Below are 11,192 nucleotides of genomic sequence, written 5' to 3' on the forward strand. Positions count from 1 at the left end.
GGAAGAGTGGGTCCACACGCTCTTCTAAACAGGCCTCCGTTGTGTCATTTGGTTTTGTATATGAATGGAAAGGTCGTAAAAGTATATTTAGCAGCATATGTATCATCTGCTAGCAGATTTGTAGCGTGAGTGGTGATGTGTTAATCGGCACAAGATTGCTTGCGAAGCCAAATTTGCTCCAGGACGTTATTTTATGCAACACCAGGAAGGGATCTTGCTGGGTGTGTTGAAGTATGTACTACTAAGAGCACACAACATGGCATGGTTACAGAGGATTGGCATTAGTTCTGGGGTAGAAACAGACCTATTCATGCTGAATATTAGTCACAGCCAGTAAAAACTCATGGTTGGAGTTTACCACCTGGAAACATACTCATTAAAATAGCATGGATGGTCAGGGCCAGGCGAAACAGTATAGGTGTGATTATAGTGTGAAAATGTGTAGTGCAGTGAATGTAGGATGGTTTATACATACAGCACAAGTCCGAAAGTTTGTAGACACCTGCTTATCCAGCCATTCTTGAAAAAGTTTTCCTTGATGGCCTAGATGAAATTCTGATCTCATTGCTAGCGCTCTAATTGCAAATTCCAAAAGACAAAAAAACATTTCTAACAGCACTGAACCAAGGACCTAGAACACTCAAAACACCTCTACCTAATAAGCAACATAAGCAGCTGCTTAGGACCTCATGGCTACTAGCTATGACTAATATTCAGTGGGCATCCTAACAATTTCTAGGTTGTTACTGTACTGTTATGATGCGTAAGATGCTTAACTATGTTGAAAAAAAATAAATAAATAAATTATGTTCATCTGTAGCTGAAAATAGACAAGAAAAAGAGAAGATAAGGGGGACAACCTTAAAGATAAAGTTATGGTGTTTTTTTACTATCCATTTTTTTCTTCAGTTTAGTCTAATTCCCATCTCCCAGCGTTGGACTGGTGACCTGTCCAGGGTGTATCCTACCTTCCGCCCAATGACCGCTGGTGTAGGCTCCAGCACCCCTCGTGACCCAGAAAGATAAGCAGTTTAGAAAATGTATGTGTATGTGTAATTCCCACCTGCTATCACACAATGGTACCATGTTGGGAGGGCAAAGGCAAGCACATAGCACAAGATTAGATATATAAAGCCAGCTACTCTTAGAGCTACTCAGGTTCCTCATGCTACTGCTGCTACTGTAAAAATATTTGGTACACTTCAAGTGAGCTTAACAGGCAAGGGAAAAGATTTGCAGTGATCTTTTCTCCAACTCAACACTAATCAGCTGGCTCTACCTAATAAGCAACATAAGCATATGTGGTTGGTATAGTGTAGTGGGTAATACCCCTGCTTTCTACGCTGTAGGCTCGGGTTCAATCCCCTACCTGGGTAAATACCCTACACTATGCCAATAAGAGTCCTTGGGCAAGACTCCTAACACTGCCTTCGCCTACCTGTATAAAAAATGCTCTTATTCTAAGTCGCTCTGGCTAAGAGCATCTGCCAAAATGCTGTAAATGTACATAAGCAGCTGTTGAGGGCCCCCCCAACAACCTTTGGGTTATTACTGTAGTGTTATTTTGTCTAAGATGCTCAAGTGAGTGGAAAAATTAAACTGATTAACCATGTCTCAAAAAAAAGTATGCATCTGTAGCCAAAAATTGTTTGATTGCTAGGCCTCTATCAATCAAACAATTCTACCACGTTGGACGGATGGAGGCTAGCACATAGCACAAGACTGTAAAGCCAACCACTGTTAGAGCCACTTAGCTAAAATACCTCATGCTACGGCAAATGCTGTGGAAATTCTTAACAAACTTCTGACAAGCTCAGCAAGCAAGGGGAAAGATACGCTCTGACCTTTCTACCACCCCAACACATCCCTCTAACCCTAACCCTAACCCTAACCCTCTCATCATCCATAATATGACTGAAGCCTCTTCTCACAGCTTTACTCCAGAGGGAGATGCACAAAAGAGAGAAAGACAGTCCGGAAAACAAACCCAAGCTTGATACTGCATGTAAAAGAACCAGTCTAAACCGTCCCCGAAACTCAATATTTTGTCAACCTCCATTGATTTTGGGTCGGATCTCAAATCTGGACAAACGGGTGTGAAAATGTTTTGCTTTCTTGTATAACATTTTTGTTGTGTCAGGATTTGAGTGGGTGCATCTGTGTTTGTGAATATGTGTGCGGGGGGCACGCTGTTTATAATAGCACATGCACATGTTTGATTATTGAGTGAACAAACACATTCGCAAGTCAACGGTCAAGAAGAAGTGAAAATATTTGCAGAAAGAACAGAAGAAGAGAAAGATAAACACGCACAAGTACGCGCACGACGCACATACATACATGATGTCACACTTTCACACAGCAGCTGCGAGTGTGCTGTGTTAGGGTTTCTTTACAAAAGCTTGATGTGTTTATCTGGCGTGCGTAGCTGATCAGAGGCACAGAGGCACTTAGAAAGTGGTCTGTGTTTGTGTGTGTGCGTTCATTCGTGCATATTTGTGTGATATTTGTGATGTTTTAAAGGAGGCTGGCAAACAAAAATGACAGTGCAATCTAAATCATCACAGCTAAAAAAGAAAACAGGTTTTTAGTCTCTCTCTCTCTCTCTCTCTCTCTCTCTCTCTCTGTTTTTACCTGCATCCCTCTTTTACTGCCTCTCTGACTCTCTCTCTATTTTCTTTCCTTCTGATTCTCTTACTCTCCCTCTCTCTCTGTCTCTCTCTCTCTATCCCTTACAGTCTTTTACTCTCTCTCTGTCTCTTTCTCCCTCTGTCTCTACGTGTGTCCCTCTTTTACTGCCTCTCTCTTACTCTCTCCCTCTCTATTTTCTTTCTTTCTTTCTTTCTTTCTTTCTTTCTTTCTTTCTTTCTTTCTTTCTTTCTTTCTTTCTTTCTCAAACACAGACACACTCTCATTCTCTATCCCCGTCATACTCTCTTTCACTATCCTTCTCTTATCTTTTTCATTTTCTTCTCTCTCTTTCTCCCACTCACTTTTTACCACCTTTCTGTCTCCTTCCATCTTTCCCATTTTCCCCTCTTACTCTCTCCCCTTTTCTGTCTCATTCTTTCTCTTTCTTACTGTCTCTAACTGCTGCTTTTTTCACTCACTCTTCTTTCCCTCTCTTTCTTCCCCCTGTCTGACACTCTCCTTTACCTATCCCTCTTTCTTTTTCTCTCCCAAACACTATCTCTAATTGCTGCTCTATTTAACTCCTTCTGCCATGTCTTTCCCTCTCCCTCTCTTCTCTCTCCCTCATTTTCTCTCTTTCTCTCGATTTTGCTTCTTTATGAGATCTAAACTTTGACGCTGATCTAGCATAAAAACTAATATGTCTTTGTGATAAATCTGAGGCACAGTGTGGACTTGCTGATCTGCTGAGAAGTGAAACTATGTAAAACTGTGAGCTTTGGCCTGCAGAGGGCAGTGTTGGATCAGTAATACAAACTACAGCAGTGAGCCAGAAGCGTGTTTTTAATTACTGCTGTGCAGTCTACACTTACTGCACACATTCAGTCTGTGTCATTTTGAATGCTTCAAAAAAGCTCATGGCCTTTTTATCATACAGCCTTTTTTGGATGTTTATCAAGTCAATAACCGTTCCACGTCTGATGCAATGACTTTTCAATACACGATTATTAACATATAAACCCACAGAGCCTGTACCTGGAAACAAAGCAGCTGCATAATAAATTCACTGCTTTTTGTGATGTCACAAGAAATGGTTTTACATATATCCACAAATTCAATTTTCATGTTGAGGTTATAAGGAGTGTTTCAGCCCAAACTGCTTTTTAATGATGAACAATACAGGGCAGCCAATCGGAACACAGAACAGCCCTCAGTGTTTTTACACTGTGGGTGGATCTCCGGGGACGAGGTCACGAGGACACTGCAATAGTGAGTATCTGTCTATGTTTTCAACATGAGAGTGCATTCTCAGAAAAAAGGTTCTAAACTGTCAGTGGGGTCGTGCCCCTCCTGTCACTGGGGTGGTACCCTCAAGGGTATGTCTTCAGTACCTGTTAGGGAATGTAATTGTACAATAGTGCACTGCAATTGTATTTTTTTAGTTGTTTTGACTCCAAACACTCTGTATTATGCCTGGGCTTTCTATTTCATTGTTCTGTTTTCAAACATTACGTTATGAAAAAGTACAAATATGTAGTTTCTCTGGGAAAAAAAAGAAAAAAAAATATTGTTTTTGTAACTTTTTATTTATTTATTGTAAACAATTGCACCTTAAAACTGCTGTTGTACTTTTGAGGGAACATTTACATTGTTTTTATCTCAATTTACAAATGATGTATCTGCACTATAACTTTTTTTCTGAAAGTGCAGAGCCAAATGATGTTAGTTTTGGATCAGAAGCAGGAAGCATATAGGGTCTGGTTTTCAGGCATTTATAACATTTTGCCAAGCTACATGCAACTACAACAACAACCACAACTACAATCTGTATAAAATACTTGCAGCTGTTCTGCGTTGGTTCTGGTATGAAACAAGCATGTTTTAGTCTAATTGATCAACAGATCAACAGTGATGAGAGTTCAGAGCTGGCTGTGGTTCTAAGCTAGCTGACAACATGGATCATACATTTGAATAAGAATGAAATGTATTCACTCTGAATGTAAGAGCTGAATGGATTACATTCATTGAACAGATAACAGTTTTTGAAACGAGAACAGTTATACTGAGTTAAGTTAGACTGAGAATGTAGTTGGAGCTTATTTTACTTCACAAGCACTACATGTACTGATTTACATAATGCCAGTCTTAAAGGGTCCATATCCTATGTCTTTCTTGCATTTTTTCCTCCTAAGGTCCATATAGGTTTGTACTTTTAAGTACCATGAACATCCCCACTGTGCAGTTTTACCTGACCATTTTCCATCCCTTATAATTAAGCAGGCTGTTTTTATTACTGTACCTTGAAGGCTGATATATGTAAATGACTTCTGCTGTAACTAGCTGCTTTGTATTGTGCCTCATTCAAAAAGCTTAATTCTGGACTGATATGCTCCTTATAACTTCAGCCTGAATGGGCGGGGCTAAACTGCTGTAGGCAGTGGATATTGATCAACATGTTTTTGTGACATCACAGAAGCGGTGAGAAAAAGTTGTTTATTTATTTGGACAGTAAGCATTTATTTGCTTATAATTTAGTAATATGAGAATAAATACAAATAACATTAATACAGTAAGTAATCATTTTATGTATGTTAATGTGCTTGTTGAACCATTTCCAAACCTCTTCTAGCCTAAAATTAATTGTTACTGTAATCCTGTACCTGAGACAGGGAGGCATTTTCATTTTCTTCATTTCTTACTCTTAGTTTAAGTTAGATACTACACTGAAATAACCAGAGTGGCTTGGTAGTGATAAAATGATAATTGGCAAAGCTTTTATCTTAAATGTTGCATAATCATGGCATTCAAAATGCTAGCTAAGTAAGTTAAGGTCAGCATTTGTCACTGCCCACATGCTCGGATATGTACTCCTCCTTAAGTGGCTTTTTCACTTTTGTTTTCTCTGTGCCACCTTGGGTTTAGGCAGTTCCATCTTTACATGATTCTCATGAAAATAGCTATATTGAAAATGCAAAAAAAAAAAAGAGTAATAAACTCTGTAAAGCTGTTTGTTGTCAGCCAGTACCAGATTCAGACCACCACACTGAATGTGATGTGGTGATCTCACTAACTGAGCTAATTTTATTCAAAATTCCATTCCACTTTAACTACTGCAGCAGATACACACCAGCATCCATACAGACATATTTGACCCTATTTAAGGTGGAATGAGAAATAAGAATAAGAAGCTAAACATTAGGAACATGAAGTACAAAGGCTTATTTTACAAAGAAGAAAGAACAGATCTAAATATGTAGAAAGAAGAGCATTATATCACTAATGCTGTATCCACTGCTGCTGCATCAGTGTTTCTTAACATCTGTGTAGGATGATTTGAGAAAATTACCACCAGAATGGTTCAAGTGTTGTTTTTTTGTGGGATTGTGTTGTGCTATAAATCTGGTCCAGGACATGTAAATGAAGGAAAAGCGCAGCAAAGCCTCACGCTAGAGTGCTAAAACCCACTACTAATCTTTGTGTATGAATGAGCAAACATGTTACCATGGTGCTATTTGCTCTTAACATCACAGTAAGTTTAGCAATGCATTTTATAAATCTGGCCGTGCAAAGGTTTTGCCATATTTTAGATGATATATTTTATTCTTTTCCAATATGTTAAACTCAGCAAATAAATAGAAATTGTGCCCTAAAGTTAGCAGAAAATGCCTGGTAGAGGATGTGTGTTCCCTGCGAACATGCCTCAGACCCCAATGACAGCTGCGAGAGCTGGTGGGAAGGTGGGGTCTGAACTCCAAACATCGCTGATGGATGTGAGTGGTGGTGGGAGAAGGACAGCTGGGAGGGGATAATGACGAGAGGCACAAGGCCGAGACACGAGCCTCGAACTTCGCAGCCCAGGCCTCATGTGTTCCTCAGCGAGGCCGCTGGACAGCTCCTCACGTTCAATTCTAGGTGGCTGAGCTGAGGAGCAGGGGCATTGACGGGGAGGTGTAGCAACGAACTCTCTGTCCCTCTTGGCTCAGATGAGAGTCTTTAAAAAGAGCTGAAAGGGAACAAAGGAGAAGTGGGATGAGCAACAGCAGAAGCAGAAAAGACTGAGGAGCTTGAAAGCTTGGTTTTAAGAGCAGGATTGATGAGTCATTGACCTAGGCTTTGAAGCTGACAAGCGGTCAGCTTTGGTTTTGTTCCATTTGTTGTGTTTGTTTGGTGTGGAAATGAAGTTGAAATGGCTGCTGCAGACATTTCTCCTCCCTCCAGTGTCTTTTATGAGCATATTCAAGGCCTATTTGTTCACCTAATGTTTCCATCTGCAGTTGATTGTCCCACAAATTGAGCTATCTCAAGCCACCTTAGGTCCCCCAAAGGGGCCTGGTAGTCTGAAGCCCCTGGGCACAGGCCTTAGGGAAGGTCCTGGTTAGAAATTCATCCCTGCTCCCAGCCACGGATGGCTGTGCAAACTTTTTAACATTCTGTGGGTAAAAGTATGCCTAGGACCACCACCCTGCCTCATTCAAACACACATATGATCACATTTTAGCCCAAAAAGGAAAACATTCATTCTGGATTCGCTTGAGTTGGTATAAAAATGTTTATATTATAATAAATTAAAAAATGAATAAAGGCCTCGTTGTGCAGTGTTGGAAGACATGTTGGCCACTATTTTTATTTTTATTGAGTAATATTTTATGATGTGGTCATGAAGGAGGGTGGCTCTAGTTTCAGGACACCTGGCAGGTGCAGGTCTTGACCCACTGACCCACTGACCCACTGACCCACTCACCTACTGACACATGCAATACTAATACACACACACCAGAAGAGGAAACTATACAGAGAAACTGTATGTAAGCGTAGGTTTATTGTGTCTTAGCTAAAGTGGACATATGTAGGCAAAATATATAATTAAAAAATAAATGTTTAGTTAATAATAAATAAGTTAAAACACTCTTAGTATAATGTTGGTAGTACTGGTCTTCATATAAAAATAAACTAGGATAGTTTTTGGCCAGTGTCTGCCTTTCACTAGATGGAGAGTTCACAATGAAGTGGAAAAAATAACTTCAAGCAGTTGGTTAGTGTGTAGCTTGTATAGAAAGTATGCTACACAGCTAGCATAATAGCTAATCCAGCTTAATGTCAAATGAAAACTTCACAAAGTGAGGTAGTGTGCTAGCTAGCTTATTATATACTTGCTGTCCAAGCTACATGCTGTTAGCCAACCATTTCAAGTTGTTTTGCCAGTTTTTGAAGCGTTATCAAACCATATGCTGATCCAAGTTACGGTACACATGACCATTAAGGTTGGTTGTCAGTTTTGTTCATGTTTTCTCTCTCAAGTGCGACTAGGGCTGTGACTCAGTCGAGTTATGAGTCTGCCGACATGCAGCTTGAGTGTGACTCAGTTCTGAGCCACTGACTAGTGTCTCTATCTCTGGTGTGTACTTCTCAGAAGCAAGTATCCCCCATGATCGCACGTTGATTACCACTTGTGCAATAATGCTAATTTCCATTAATTAGCGTCCATGGCATCTGTAATATTATGTTAGTGCCGAACTAATCCAAAGAAGGAATTTAACTAAAATTTTTCCTCTGAATATTATTGGAGGAGCCTGTTAGCCAGTTAAGTACCTGATAAATAGTTCTTTTAATATAAAAGTACTTTTTTCTTTTCTGTGATAAAAAATGCACACAACTTTTTCAAAGTAAGCAGGCTATGTAAATATTAAGAAAAAATATTTAAATAATCGAATAACTATATCATCTGGTAAGAAATAATAGATCACATAGCCTTGATTAGGCTATATTAGCAATGAAATACAAGCTTACACAAATAGTTCCATATGAAATTTCTTATCACAACACTTACACTGGGTATTTTTGGATATTCATGTACATTGCATTTTTATTATATCTGCAATTTCCAGTCTGCTTAGTTCAAGTAATTTAAGCATAAGTCACACCCTGGCTCAAGAAAACAAGCAAAAAGGACCACAGAAAGTAAGAGGGCAAGTAAGACAAAGAAATAGTTCGGATGAAGCAAGAAGTCTCTGCACATAATGTTTGTAAATGGTTCGCCACCCATCTGCACATGCAGATCATAATCCTTCCTCATTCCTCAGTCCAGCTGAAGGACATTTTAGCTTGTCAATGTAAGATGTATGGACTGGAACCCACATCTTCTTCAGGCACTGCATAGAGCCTGTGGAGACATTACGCAGGAGTCATGGCAGGGATAAGTCTGTCAAGGAGCAAAGCCAAGCTATTGAGGATGTCTTTCTGTGATAACGAGTTCCACCCACCTCCTTAATGGCTCCCAGTGCACACAACTGGAGTGGACCCAGACCTCGGGAGGCACACGCACTGCAGGCGGAAGTGAGGAAGTCTCAGCAAAGGTCCAGAGCAAAGGGTCAGGGACTGGATCTGGAGCAGGACATGGGGCTTGGAACAAGATTTGAAATAGTGACCAAACCAGGAGTAGGACTTGGAGTAGGAGTAGGGCCTGGATCCATAACAGGTGCAGGACTTGGACACTTAGGAGTCATGGCAGGGATCATCATTCTGGGGGCTACTCCACAGCTGTCTGTCTTGGGAACACATTGTAGAAGTTGGGGGCCAAATCTATGTGATCATCATGATGATTCAGCTTTTTGTACACTTCACATACTGTACAGTATTTTTTTTTCTTTTTACCAGCACTGTGCATTGTGTATGGTACAGTAAACAGAAAAAAAAACTTGTGAATTAATCACTCTTTAAACATTAGCATATTGACCCAAAAATGAGATGAGCTGTTCACCAGAGCTTCACTGACTAGCTAGCCTTAGTGTTACGTGTATCTAGAATTAGTTTCAATTTTAGCCACCTTGCAGGAAATAAATTTAGATGTGAGTTCTGCAACTCAGTAGAATTACATAACAATAACACACACACACACACACACACACACACACACACACACACACACACACACACACACACACACACACACACACACACATTATCTAGGCCACTTATCCTTCTGGGGTTGTAGGAGGTGTTAAAGCCAATCCATTACAGGGCATAATAATAATAATAATAATAATAATAATAATAATAATGAAAAAAAGCACCAAGTAATAACTAGTAAACTAGTAATAAATTGTGCGTTTTCTGAAGAAAATGCAATGACTAGGCAGTGATTTAAGTTGCTAAGGTGTTGCTAAGTAGTTGCTATGGTATTTTCTATGGTTACTAGGGTGTTGATAGGTGGTTGCTGTGGAATTTCAGGTGGTTGTAGAGGTGTTGCTAGGTGGTTGCCATAGTATTCCAGGTGGTTGCTAGGGCATTGCTAGAAGGTTGCTTTGGTATCCAAGGTGGTTGCTAAGATGCTGCTAGATGGATGCTATGGTATCCCAGGTGGTTGCTAGGCAGTTGCTATGGTGTCCCAGGTGGTTGCTAGGGTGCTGCTAGGCAGTTGCTATGGTATCCCAGGTGGGTGCTTGGGGGCTGCTAGGTGATTGTTATGGTATCCCATATCAAGACTGAACAATGTGGAGTTGGAACAGTGTCAATATCTCAAATTAGCAGACAATATCAGGCAGAAAAATAAAAAAGAGAATATAAATTGGATACCAGCAGCTTCAACCAGTATTAATAAAAATATATGTATATTTAATTATTTATTTAATTTCAGAGGAAAGAAGACAAGGAAAGTTGGTGGTGGAATGAGGAAGTCCAGGAGAGTATTCAGAAGAAGAAGGCAGCTAAGAAAAAGTGGGATAACCAGAGAGATGAAGGAAGTAGGCAGGAGTACAATGTGGCTAGTCGCATAGCGAAAAGAATGGTGGCAAAGGCAAAGGCTCAGGCCTATGATGAGCTGTATGAGAGGCTGGACAGTAAAGAAGGAGTAAAGGACTTGTATCGTTTGGCTAAACAGAGAGATAGAGCTGGAAAGGATGTACAGCAGATTAGGCTGATAAAGGATAGAGAGGGAAATGTACTAGTGAGTGAACAGAGAGTGTTGAGTAGATGGAAGGAGTACTTTGAAGAACTAATGAATGAGGAAAATGAGAGAGAGGAGGACAACGGGGGGAGAGATAGTGGATCAGGAAGTGCAGAGAATTAGTAAGGTGGAAATGAGGGCAGCTTTAAAAAGGATGAAGAATGGAAAGGCAGTTGGTCCAGATGACATACCTGTGGAGGTATGAAGATGTTTAGGAGAGAAGGCAGTGGACTTTTTAACCAGGTTGTTTAACAAAATCCTGGAGAGTGAGAGGATGCCTGATGAGAGGAGAAGCAGTGTATTGGTCCCCATTTTTAAGAACAAGGGTGATGTGCAGAGCTGCAGTAACTACAGAGGTATAAAGTTGATGAGCCACACCATGAAGGTATGGGAAAGAGTTGTTGAAGCAAGGCTAATACGAGAGGTTCAGTGAGCAGCAGTTTGGTTTCATGCCCAGAAAGAGTACCACATGCAATTTTTGCGTTGAGAGTGTTGGTAGAGAAGTACAGAGAAGGTCAGAAGGAGCTACATTGTGTCTTTGTGGATCTAGAGAAGGCATATGATAGGTTGCCCAGAGAGGAACTGTGGTACTCCATAAGGAAGTCAGGTGTAGCTGAAA

The sequence above is a fragment of the Pygocentrus nattereri genome, chromosome 14 (genome assembly GCF_015220715.1).
Source record: "Pygocentrus nattereri isolate fPygNat1 chromosome 14, fPygNat1.pri, whole genome shotgun sequence".
In the NCBI taxonomy this organism is placed as follows: domain Eukaryota; kingdom Metazoa; phylum Chordata; class Actinopteri; order Characiformes; family Serrasalmidae; genus Pygocentrus; species Pygocentrus nattereri.